Here is an 11,211-nt window from a genome sequence, read left to right as displayed (position 1 = left end):
GTCAATAGTGTTTTGACTTCTGTACATGCCATGACACATTTGGAGTTTATCTGCACCAAAGATCACAGATTGTGTTAGCTGCATCAGCAACACACTTGTTAAGGGATTACATTCATGATTTCTCAGCAAAACAATCATTGCCATTGGCAATGGAAAATCATGAGAAGATGAGATTTTGTATCAGTATGTTGTTCACATACCTCTAAAGCACGAGTGGGGGTGGGTTTTTTTAACCTCTCCTTAGCTGAACTATTTTTGTGAAGAGTTTTTGTTTTCAGTCACTAAACTGCTGGCTCAGTCCTCGGCCTTTGTACTTCTGAAAACAGGTATTTGACTCCTGAAAATGTATCAGCTCCTGCAGAACCCAAAATGTGGGACAACGTGAGGAAAAATGTCTGACTTGGGCTGAAGCTGTTTCTTCCCCACTCGAAAGAGGAGGGATTTGTTAAATTTCTCTAGTACTGTGGAAGAAAGTCTTGTTTTTTTTTACTAACAGGAGGGAGCAGCAGTGCACAGTTTTGCAAAGCAGCCTGTCTTCCCTCACAGTGTGTGGAAAGTGTGAGTAGGAGATGCCCTCACAGGTGGCTTTTCCTAGACTGTGGGCTGTGCAAATCAACACCAACTTGAGATGTCAGTGCCCACCAGAGGAGCTAACACGGGCACTCTGATGCATCCTCTGCCTTTTCCCTGCAGCCACAGGAGTGTGCGACCAGTTGTCTGTTGACATCAATGCCTAATCAACAAAGTGAATTTGAACTATTTTTGTTATTACACTGCTTAGTCGGGATTTGTGATTTATGTGGACACAGGGAGCTTGTCCAGTGGAAGACCACCGACACAAGCAGGTGCAGGTGCCCTTCCTATTCGTGTGTTTTTGTGACACCATCATCTCTGCACACAGTTTGTCAGCCTTTAAAATAAAACCCCTGAAAACTGAAGCCAATTTAATGCTCCTGAGTCCCACATAATGTTCTAGTTCCTGTTACCTCCCCCAATAATCCAGGGAGTCACTGCTAAAACACCTTCATTTCATCCTGACATGTGTTTTGTGTGCAGATGTTTGTATTTGCATAATTTTGTGTTACTGCTAGTTTGTAGTTGGCTTATGGCATAATTTTGTTTGTGAAGACCCATCATTGACTCGTTTGTGGCATCCAGCGCTGTAGTGCTAGTAACGAATTAGCTGATAACTAATTAAAAAATTTATTTTACTTAGATCATCAGGTGTGACAGATGCGGGAGAACGGATTAGTCCCATCTCAGCGCACACACGGCAGCACGGCAGCCGAAATAGCTCAGTTGGGAGAGCGTTAGACTGAAGATCTAAAGGTCCCTGGTTCGATCCCGGGTTTCGGCAGAACCGTTTTCCTCCTTTTCCTCGCCCTGCCCGGGCGGTGGCGAGCGAATGCTGCAGCCGGGCTGCCCGCGGGCTCTGAGCGCCTGCAGGAGCCGGCCCGGCTGCCCCGGGGATTGTGCAGCGCCTGGGAGTTGGCTTGGGTTTATTCCGGCCGTGCCGCTCCTGGCGCTGCGTGCCCTGCCTTCCCTTTTCCCTTCTCAGCTCCTCTAAGTTTAAGATTTTTATCTAGGATGGAAGAAATGAAAGCAGCGACCTTCATTCCTCGTTCTTCCTCTGCCCTTGGCTATCTCACGGCGGCAGGGATGAGAAGAGAAAGTGAAACTCTGCAGGAGGGTTGGCTGTGAGGGATTGCTCGGGTGTGACTGGTGTTCCTTTGTTTACTTGTAAGTTGAGAAAAATAATTTGGATTTTGTGAAGCTTATTTTTAAGGAGGGTGTCTGCTTTTGATTTGAAGACATGAAGAGGCAGACAGTTCATTGTTTGTCTTTGGTAATTTGTTGCAATTTTTTCAAATATTCACCTTTAATCTGGACCTGCCCTTTGTTAAACCTTTTCTCTGTCAGATCAGAGATCTTTCTTGGTACCTGGCGTTTGGCCATCACAAAACTATCAAGTCAGCACCACCTTTGTTTTGGTAAGATAAAGAAATTAAATTCTTTGAGACTTCAAGACATTTTCTCCTGCTTTTGGGTAATTTTTTTGGTAACCTTTTAAATACACTGACATCAGAACAATACACAGAAAAATGACTTTCAATATTGATGTCACCAGTGCAAAACACAGCAGTAAAGAATCTTCCTTACCTCTCTGTTCAGCCTCTTTGATCTGTCCATGAAAAGGTGTCCCTGGTCCTTTTCTAATCACAGCATCACAACTAGCATTGAATTACATGTCTGGTACAAGGAACACTCACTACAGACTATTATCTTATTTGTACAAACTAAGGGCAGTGTTGCTTGGATCCTTACTGATAAGACAGATAAGGGTTAGTATAACTGCTTATATTACTATTTTTCCTAAAGATTTTTTAAGGTTTTGAAATAGCCCTAAGACTGCACACTTGAGTACTCAGGACAGAAGGAAATATTAAAATAATCACTTACAGCTTCTTTGAGTGTGTGATATCAAAAATGCTTTTTTTTTTTTTTTTTTTCCTAAAGTGTTCAATTATTCACTGAAGACTTTTATGGTGCTTTGGGGAAGAATTAGGGAGGTCTTAATCTCCTGCAGATATGTGATCAAACAAGCAAAAATCAAGAATGGCTGTTTACTTTTTGGCCTTTTCCACACTGCTGAATAAAAGAAAGTCATGGTGCAAGCCTGGGTGTTGGAGCTGTGACTCTGCTTGTGCACTGGCACCCTGAGAGACAGCTCTGCCAAGCTCTTTGCTATGGAGGGAAGAGCAGGACACAGTGGATACAGCTGCCAGCTGGTGCTGCTCAGCTGGGAGGGGCTGTATAAAAATAAAAAAAACCCCAAGACTTCTTTTATGCAATGGTCTGGCTATACCCCCCCCATGCTGCTCTGGAGGTTTGGTCTCCTCTGCTGCTGAGTTCTCAAGGGGCAGGAAGGGTGTGGGTCACCCTCAACCCCTCAAAGTGTCTGACTTTTAGCAGGAGTATCCAGGCACATGGATCTGTGACAAATATGTGCTGTGGTAGTGTCTGAAATATCTGTTTTATAGATAACGATAATATTACCTGTAATGGCAATTCTGTTCTCAGAGCTTTTGTGATGTTAAACAGAAATTTTGTGGAGCACCGAAATACTAACAGTGATAGCCATGGGGACAGTGAGAAGAAAATCTCATTTTTTGTTTGGTGTGGGATTTAGGTTGCACACACTGAGTAAGACCTGAAGTCTTGTGTGGAAGAAGAGGGTAATATTGAGAGATAACCTCAATTCTGGAATTTTTAAACTCCTGTCTGTTTGATTTTGCGGGCTTGATGCACATTTCTAATGTGATTTGGCAGGTTCTATGAAAATAACCTGAAGTGTTGGTGCTTTATTGCTTGTCACAGAATATTTGGGCATTTCTTCATTCAGCTATCCTTCTTTACACAATCTTTTTTTGCTGCACTCCAGGGCTCTTCTTGTCAGCAAACATTTCCATTTATTTTTCTATCAGCTTCTTCCCTCAAGATGAACCCCCTGCTAGGACACAAATACAGGCTGTCTAACTAGGCCTTTATGATTTAGTCACAAAATTCCTTCTCTGCAACTGGGAAGCTTCTCTGCTTCTACAGATATACTTATATATGCTTTTTTAAATGTCCATCAAATACTGTAGTTGATACCTCGCAGGGATTCAGAGGGAAAAAACCTTATCATGTGTTTTCAGCCTCAGGCAAAGATTAAAAATCTGGTGGATTTGGTTCACCTGCTTTTTCCATGGCCATCCTTGGCTCCTGTTTTAAGTGAATGAAAACTGGGGCATAGGAGAGGATCAGAGAGAGGCATACCTCACATCCTAGCTCTGCTGCAGGCTGCAACAACTTGCAGTCAGAGAACATGACAAATAGTGAAGAAGCTTTAAGCTTTCTTAAAGGTGAAATACCTCTATTTGGAATTTCTGACAGTGGTGGGACAAAGTTGCTGTTCAAGTAGGCTCAAGTTCAGCTGTTCCTCAAGCAAAATGCTCCTTCTTTTCCTCCATATTCCCCAAGCTGCACATCACCTAATTTAAAAAATTTCCTCCTTGCAGAAGGAATTTCTGCACTTGGTATTTTTTACTGTCGTTTCTACCTCTCAGCAACAAAATTTCCCTCTCTTTGGATCAAAAATTGGGTTTGTTTAATAGAAAAGTTTTGTTTCTGTCTCCTGACTGAAAGATTTCTGACTTGTCTCCTTCAATGTTTACAGACATCTGCTAAATCTCATTTAGTTACCTAGTGTGACAGATATAAGGGATTTAGAAAACGAGTCAGGAGTCACATTTAGGTTTTTTATGTTTTTAAAAACAAATCTTAGTTATAGTCTTTTTGATTTCTGATGCTATAGAAGAACTAGAATGGTGTTTCACAATTATTTTGTGGAACGAAATGCAGTTTAAAAGACAACAAAAATTTTCAGCTGATGATGCATTTCTGGAATCCAATAGTTTACATTCAAGACTTTCATGTCCCCTGCCCCCTTGTGAGTGAGCAGTTTAGGAGAGCTTTCCCCTGTTTGAGTTCTGCTCAGGAACCTCCTTCAAAGGAGCCTTTTTCTGATGCCATTTATAGGGGGTTTTGGACTGTGGTAGTTTTTTTTCCCCCTCCTCCTTTTTTATTTTTTTCCCCAGTGATTTATTCCAGTGTTCCTACTTTATACTTTTCTAGGAATATGGGACTCATATTCCATTGTAATGTAGAACTAGAGAATTTATGGTACAGTTACCAAGGCAAATTTGGGGCAATTAAGTGAAACCTTAGCCTTCAGTCTTACTATCACCAATGCCATCTTTATTCCTCAATGAACCCCAGGGGAAACATTATATATATATACATTTTAAAAATGCACATACATCCTTTTGCTTAAAGCAAGGGAGCATTCATTACTTTGTCCAACAATGTTCTTGGAATTTAGACCACATGACATGAGGGATGAGTACATTTGAGTACATTTTGTTCCATTTTATATTTTCTATTGGGATAAGTAGTAGAATTAGTCTTTTGAATAAAGATTTTGAGAGAAGAATATCTTCTGGAACAGACTTTGAAAAGCTGAATGTAAGGTTCCAACCCAAACTACACTGTGACTCTATAACTTCAGATATTATTTCAAATTCTTGTCCTATCTTTCAGATTTTTTTTTTTATGTGATACACAGCCAGATCTGGATTTTCTTCTTCATATTTCTTCCTCTGGGGCAATTTGTTGCCTGGCTGAATCATTGATACGTGTGACTCTGTCCTACCTACTTCACATTTTGCACACTGGCATAAATCTACTCTATGTAGATCAGGCCCTCTCCTACCACAGCCGTTTAGACATTCATTTGATATCAGTGACATTTAGAATTTCAGTGTCTGTCTGAAGTTAAACTAGTCACCCTCACCTCCTTTTAAGATCATGGTAGAGAAATTAGGACAGAAGGCCTTGCCAAGATGCCTGTCTGAGAATGGGGTGTGTTGCTCCCTGCAGGTGCTTCTTTGCCATCATAGGGAACATCAGGGTGAACATCAGGGTAACTGAGATTTAGTTCTCTTTTCTTGCAGATTCTGGTTTCCTTAAGTGAATCATACTTTATATTCTATGACTGTCTTTATAGTAGCCCAGGCTAGAAGCTGATGAAATAATTCTGAAGATAAAACTGTCTTTGGGTAGGTGTCACCACAGCAGCAGTTTAATCTGCCAGTCAGCATTGTGTTTATCTAAATTATAAATGGCTTGAGCTTATATCCATGTTCCTTCATAATATGGACACTGGAAAAAGTGTGCTGCTTGTTTAGTTAGAAAGTGTCAGAGTACTGAGTCTCATAACCAAATGATGATACTCAGTCATGATCACTGAAGAAGTTTCTCAGACATCTTGAATGAGGGAGTAGGACGAAAGAAAGACCTTACAAAATAAATGGAAGTGCTCAGTCATTATCTCAGACAGAAGGGAATAATACCACAGTAAGGCAACACTTGACTTAGAAGTGTAAAAATGTGTCTGCAAATAATGTTTGTTTGAGGCCGTGGAAAGATCTGGCAGAGCTGACGCAGCAATGTGCTGTACCAAGGCAGTGTGTGAATGTGGGACCTTCCTATGCAAGTTGTGCAGAGTGCATGCATCAGCTAGCGTGTGTCCTTGGGGAGGGGAGAAGCAAAGCGCCAGCAAATTTGGAGCTTTGCAATTGTGTTTGTGTCTTTAAGTAATGAGGAATTCCCACTGCAGTCAGCTCCAGACTTTCGGGAGGCAAGTTCAGCTGGACCCCAAGGCCTGGTAAGGAATCCATGAGGAATCTGGGGGGATCCATCTGTCTAAATGCAGACCTCTCATGCATATTGAGTGCCTACCACTGAAACCAAGGCTCCCTTTACAATAAATAAATAAATAAATAGAGGCTAAGCCTAGGGGGTGCAGCTCATCCCCTCTTAATGTGAGTGCAGAAAACAGGCCAAGTGAATTGCACCCCAAACCCAGCTGTTTCTCTCCATTAAGAGAGTATCCCACAAAGGAAACCCTGAACGACTGGTAAAGTTTTAGATATCAGCAATCAGAGATGTCTAACATTGGGCGAGATAAATTTTATTCTCTATCACAATGAGGCCTACAGGTAAATCCACAAAAAGATGACATGTGAAATTGGTAACACAAGGAAAGCTCGAGTAATCCAGCATCCAGATTGATAGGGTACGAGTACAGCGGTCTTCTGGTTGTTGAGGAAAGAAAACTCATGGAAGACCATGAAACTGTCTTTAACTCAGGTTTAATTCCTGGCTGCATTCATCTGGTGTATTTTCCATGAGACCTGAGCAGATTGCTCTTCTCTGAGTCACTCTTCTCTTCTAAGAATGTGTCAACATGTTGTAGCATATAAACTGGTTTTCAGGAAAACAATTCCACATTCCGTTAGAAAAGGACTGGATGAATAACTTAAATATGAGAAGCCAGGAGATGATGAGACTGCTCATATGAAGGGGTGTTCTGTGAAAAGGCAGGATCTTGAGATCTTCAGAGCTGCTCTGACATTCCCAGACTTTGGCCTCATTCTCCCACATACTGGACAGGGAGACAAAAGGTAAGGTGGTGACAGGGCAGTAGCTTGTATTGAGATATCCCAAAGACATAAATTTGTTAGGAGATTCAGGAAACCTTGAACATGCCCAGGTGTCTAAAAACCTCGACTGCAGGCTTCCTTTTAAAATAACCTTTCTTCTTGTTATCTCTAGAGTCATGATGAATTATCATGTAATTTATTTACTCTTCTGTTGATGTACTGGCTTCTACACCACTTTATATGTAGAATGTTTTATTTTGACCAAAATTCTTTCCAAAATTCCAAAGGTTAAATACTTTTCTGGCTTGATACTAATCTGTGCTTGAGTACAGTAGAAGGAGCCTGAGAAACAATAGTGTCATTGAGAAAAAAATGTGTACTTGCTACCTACTTACTACTCAGGAATTCTGTATTACTTGTGTGAATTGTGTTTAGTGATTTCTTTGCCTGTACATTTGAGTATTCTTTTTCTTTATTTCCTCTCTTACCTCAAAAATATGTGAATGTATTTATCCCAAAAATGTGTTGGCATGTGGATATCATTCTTTGTCAGCCTTTGATGACAGGCTGAGAAGTTTTCTGTAGAGGGGTCACCCTATGCATGAATCAGACTACAAGGTAGCTGAAATACTGTTTTCCTGTAGTTTCAGTGTAAATCCTAAATATTGTAATTAAAAATGGAACACAGTTTCAGGTGTGTAGCCTGATCCAGTAGCTCAGATGTGTAGTGGGCTGGGTTGACCCTTGCTGGATGCCAAAGCCACTCTGTCACTGCCCTCCTCAATTGGATAGGGGAGAGAGAATATAGAGAAAAGCTTGTGGTTTGGGATCAGGACAGGGAGACATCATTCACCAATTGCTATCGTGGGCACAACAGATTTAGGGAAATTAGTACAATTTATGACCAGTCAAATCAGACTGGGGCAATGAGAAATAAAATAAAATCTTGGGCTTAACTTCACTCCCAACTTCTCTACCTTTTCCCCACCAGCAGTGCAGGGTGACAACAAACGGGAGCTGTGGTTAGTCTGCCCTGTCTCTGCCCTGTGTTCCTTCCTCCTCAGGGGGAGGACTCCTCACAGTCTGCCCCTGCTTCTGCCTGGGGTGCCTCCCACAGGAGACAGTCCTCCATGAATTTCTCCAGTATGAGTCCTTCCCACAGGTGCAGTCATATAGGAGCAGACTGCTCCAGTGTGGGTCCCTGCAGGGTCATAGGTCCCGCCAGCAGCCCTGCTACAGCACAGCCTCCTCTCCACAGCTCCTGCCAGAAGCCTACTTCCCAAAGGGTCACAGTCTCCTTTGGACATCCACCTGCTCTGGTGTGGAGTTCTCCCCAAGCTCCTGGTGGGTCTCTGGTACCCTGCAGACCTCCATGGGTTGCAGGGGAATCTCTGCTCCTTTATCTGAAGCACCTCCTGCCCCACCTTCTTCTCTGACTTTGGTGTCTGCAGGGCTGTCTCTCTCACATATTTTCTCTCCTTTCTGAGTCTGCAGTTGCCATTATGTAGTAATTTATTTTCCCCTTTTAAATCTGTTATCCCCAAAGTGCTATCACCTTACTGATGGGCTTGGCCTTGGCCAATGGCGGGTCCACCTTGGAGCCAGCTGGCTTTGACTCTCTTGGGCATGGGGAAAATTTCAAAACAGAAGCCACCCCTGTAGCTCCCCACCTGCCAAACTGTGGCATGCAAGCCCAGTGCGTGTGGATAAGGGAGTTCAATCACAGTTTGGATCACTGGCATGGCTCATGTGCTCAGATTTGCTGCCTGAAAAGTCCTTTGATGGTTCAGGACACAGTTCTACCTGTTTTCCAAGACATAGTAAAACTGTAGTAAATAGAAGGTCATTCTAGATGCTAATTTGTAAACTGGTATAGTGCTGATTCTTTGCAGCCCTAACAACAGCTCCTTTATTTAAGTGTGATTGCGTGGGAAAAACAGAGGAACTTCTCAGTAGTGACACACTAAGGAATGGACAGTGCCTGCTGTTTTCCCAAAACAGACAACTGTCTTTTTGTAATTTTGTTCAGTGTATTCCTCATGACGTGTCATGCAGCAGCAGACACCCACCATTGCTGGCGACACAGTGACGCCCGGATGTGGAATCTGTGTGTCCTTTTTCTGTTTGTCTGGGTGTTCCCCCTCATCCGGGAAAGGCACTCCTAAAATGCTGATGCATTACTGAGGACAAGAGACTAGTGCTACATCTGTGCCAGGACTGCAGGCTCTAGTGTGCTCCCAGTGTTGTAGAATTATGTAGTTGTGATGGAGGGAAGTAATAATCATAAAAGCTACATGTGTGCTAGTCTTCTACTCACAGTTTTATTTTCCCTGCACTCCAAGTATTTTTCATGTCATCCTCTACCTGTGGTTCCTTTTCTCCACACTCCAGCTTCTCTGAAAATGCATTACCTTAGAAGCCTGTTTTCTTGCCTTACCTTGTCTTGCCTGCCCCAGTACCTCACCTTCCTCTGTGCTTATTCTTTCTGTCTCATATAGGGTTTCAAATAGCTGTAAGAACCTTCCTATCAGTGTCTGAATTGAGTCAGCTTTGATTAAAAGGCTGGTTGGACACATATTTTGCATACAGATCCATCAGTTCAGGGGTTTGGTTAGCTCAATCCTGTCTGTATATTTTGATTTAATTTTGGTGATGCTGATAAGTGAGTTTTCACTTTAATTGCTTTCAGATATTATGTGGGTAACTTTGGTACAAGACATTGTCTAACATATTTCAAGACAGATCCCTCACACAGCAGAGAGATGCATTTGGGTGCTGAGTAGGATGGGGAGGAGTGCTTTTCAGAGGGTTTTTGAACCAGTGCTTCAATTTATAACTCTTGAGCTTCTTCAATATATTTCTTCAGCAACTATTCACACTTTCTGTTTTTTTCACATGTTGTGTCAAGAGCAGCAGACAAAAGCCAATTCCAGGTAAATTGAATCCAAAGTGAGGTGAGTTGAAACCCATTTCAGAATACATGGTGTTGCTAATATGCTTTATGCCTCCATAAATGAGGTAGAATCACATTTCAGTTTGTCTGTCAAACAATAAGTTTTTGATATAAAGATCTAAGAACCTAAAAGTGATGACAGTGTCCACAGTGTGGATGAACTCTTCAGCTACAATAATTTGCTGCATAAATCAAAAACTTCTTGTGGCAGAATAGCGAGGTTGAACATCCATGGAAGTGTTTAATAGCATGGACACAGCCATGGCTTTTTTTTTTTTTTTTTTTTTTTTTTTTTTTTGCTATGCATACCTATAAAAATGGCTGAACAACAGAGCTGGGGAAGGTGGAGTGAAAGTTTTCAGTGAAGCAGGGGGAGTTGCCAGTTTTTACTCAGTATGGTGGACCTGAACTAATAGCTATTGCTTCAGACTCACAGAATCACTTATCACTACTTTATTTTTGTTTATTAATTTTATTGCCCTAGGAGTTGCATTGAGGGCAAGAACTGCTGCATACTAGGAGCTTTTCAAAGATATTTTTGTCGGTGCACTGAACAGAACCACTTAAGTGCATGTCTGGTGTGTATATCGATCTCATAGACTGTCTGCTGCCAGGTGGGTAATAAATGTTCAGCTGTGACAGTTCTGAAAGTCTAACAGCCACACCACCTCTACAACAATCTCTGGTGTAATGATGGGGAAAGGATTGCAGAGCAAATAAGAGCTCTTTTAAAACAATTAAATAATTTATTTTGCATGCAAAAAGGCTATTAGGAAGGAAACCCCACTTGCCACTCAGATATTTTCAGTGCAAGCACTGAAAGTTCAGCAGTTGGCAGGTGGAATCTCCATCCCAAATTTATACTACAACATTTATTAATTTTTGTTAATGGTGCATCTCTATTCTCTGCACTTCCAATTAGTTTTCCACTGCTGCTGCTTTAATGGAAAGTATTATCTTACAGTGAATGAAGTAAAAGAGAAGAGGGTTTCTCTTCTATTTATCATCTGTTTACAGGGTTTTGTTTAAAAGAATAAATGTGTTTCTCCAGCCAGCTCAGCTAAAACAAGACCATCAATTTATCAAAGCTCATAAAAGACTTGAAGAAATAAATCTGAGGCATTCACTCTCCTGACAAGCTGCCAGAGCCTGCAGAACTTGCTTTCACACTGGCATCTTTTCTGCCCTTGATGTCATGTGCAAAACACGAGG

The 11,211-nt window shown here is 41.7% G+C and overlaps 1 non-coding gene across 1 annotated transcript; it reads left to right on the top strand.

Moving 5' to 3' along the window:
- The first annotated feature begins 1,284 nt into the window (after positions 1-1,284).
- Positions 1,285-1,357, top strand: TRNAF-GAA. Its single transcript has one exon. It is a non-coding gene; the product is annotated as a tRNA-Phe (tRNA).
- The last annotated feature ends 9,854 nt before the right edge of the window (positions 1,358-11,211 follow it).

This window comes from Catharus ustulatus, chromosome 2 (assembly GCF_009819885.2).
Source record: "Catharus ustulatus isolate bCatUst1 chromosome 2, bCatUst1.pri.v2, whole genome shotgun sequence".
Classification (NCBI taxonomy): domain Eukaryota; kingdom Metazoa; phylum Chordata; class Aves; order Passeriformes; family Turdidae; genus Catharus; species Catharus ustulatus.
The sequence above is the reverse complement of the archived record's forward strand: the minus strand, read 5'-3'. Positions and strand labels throughout refer to the sequence as shown.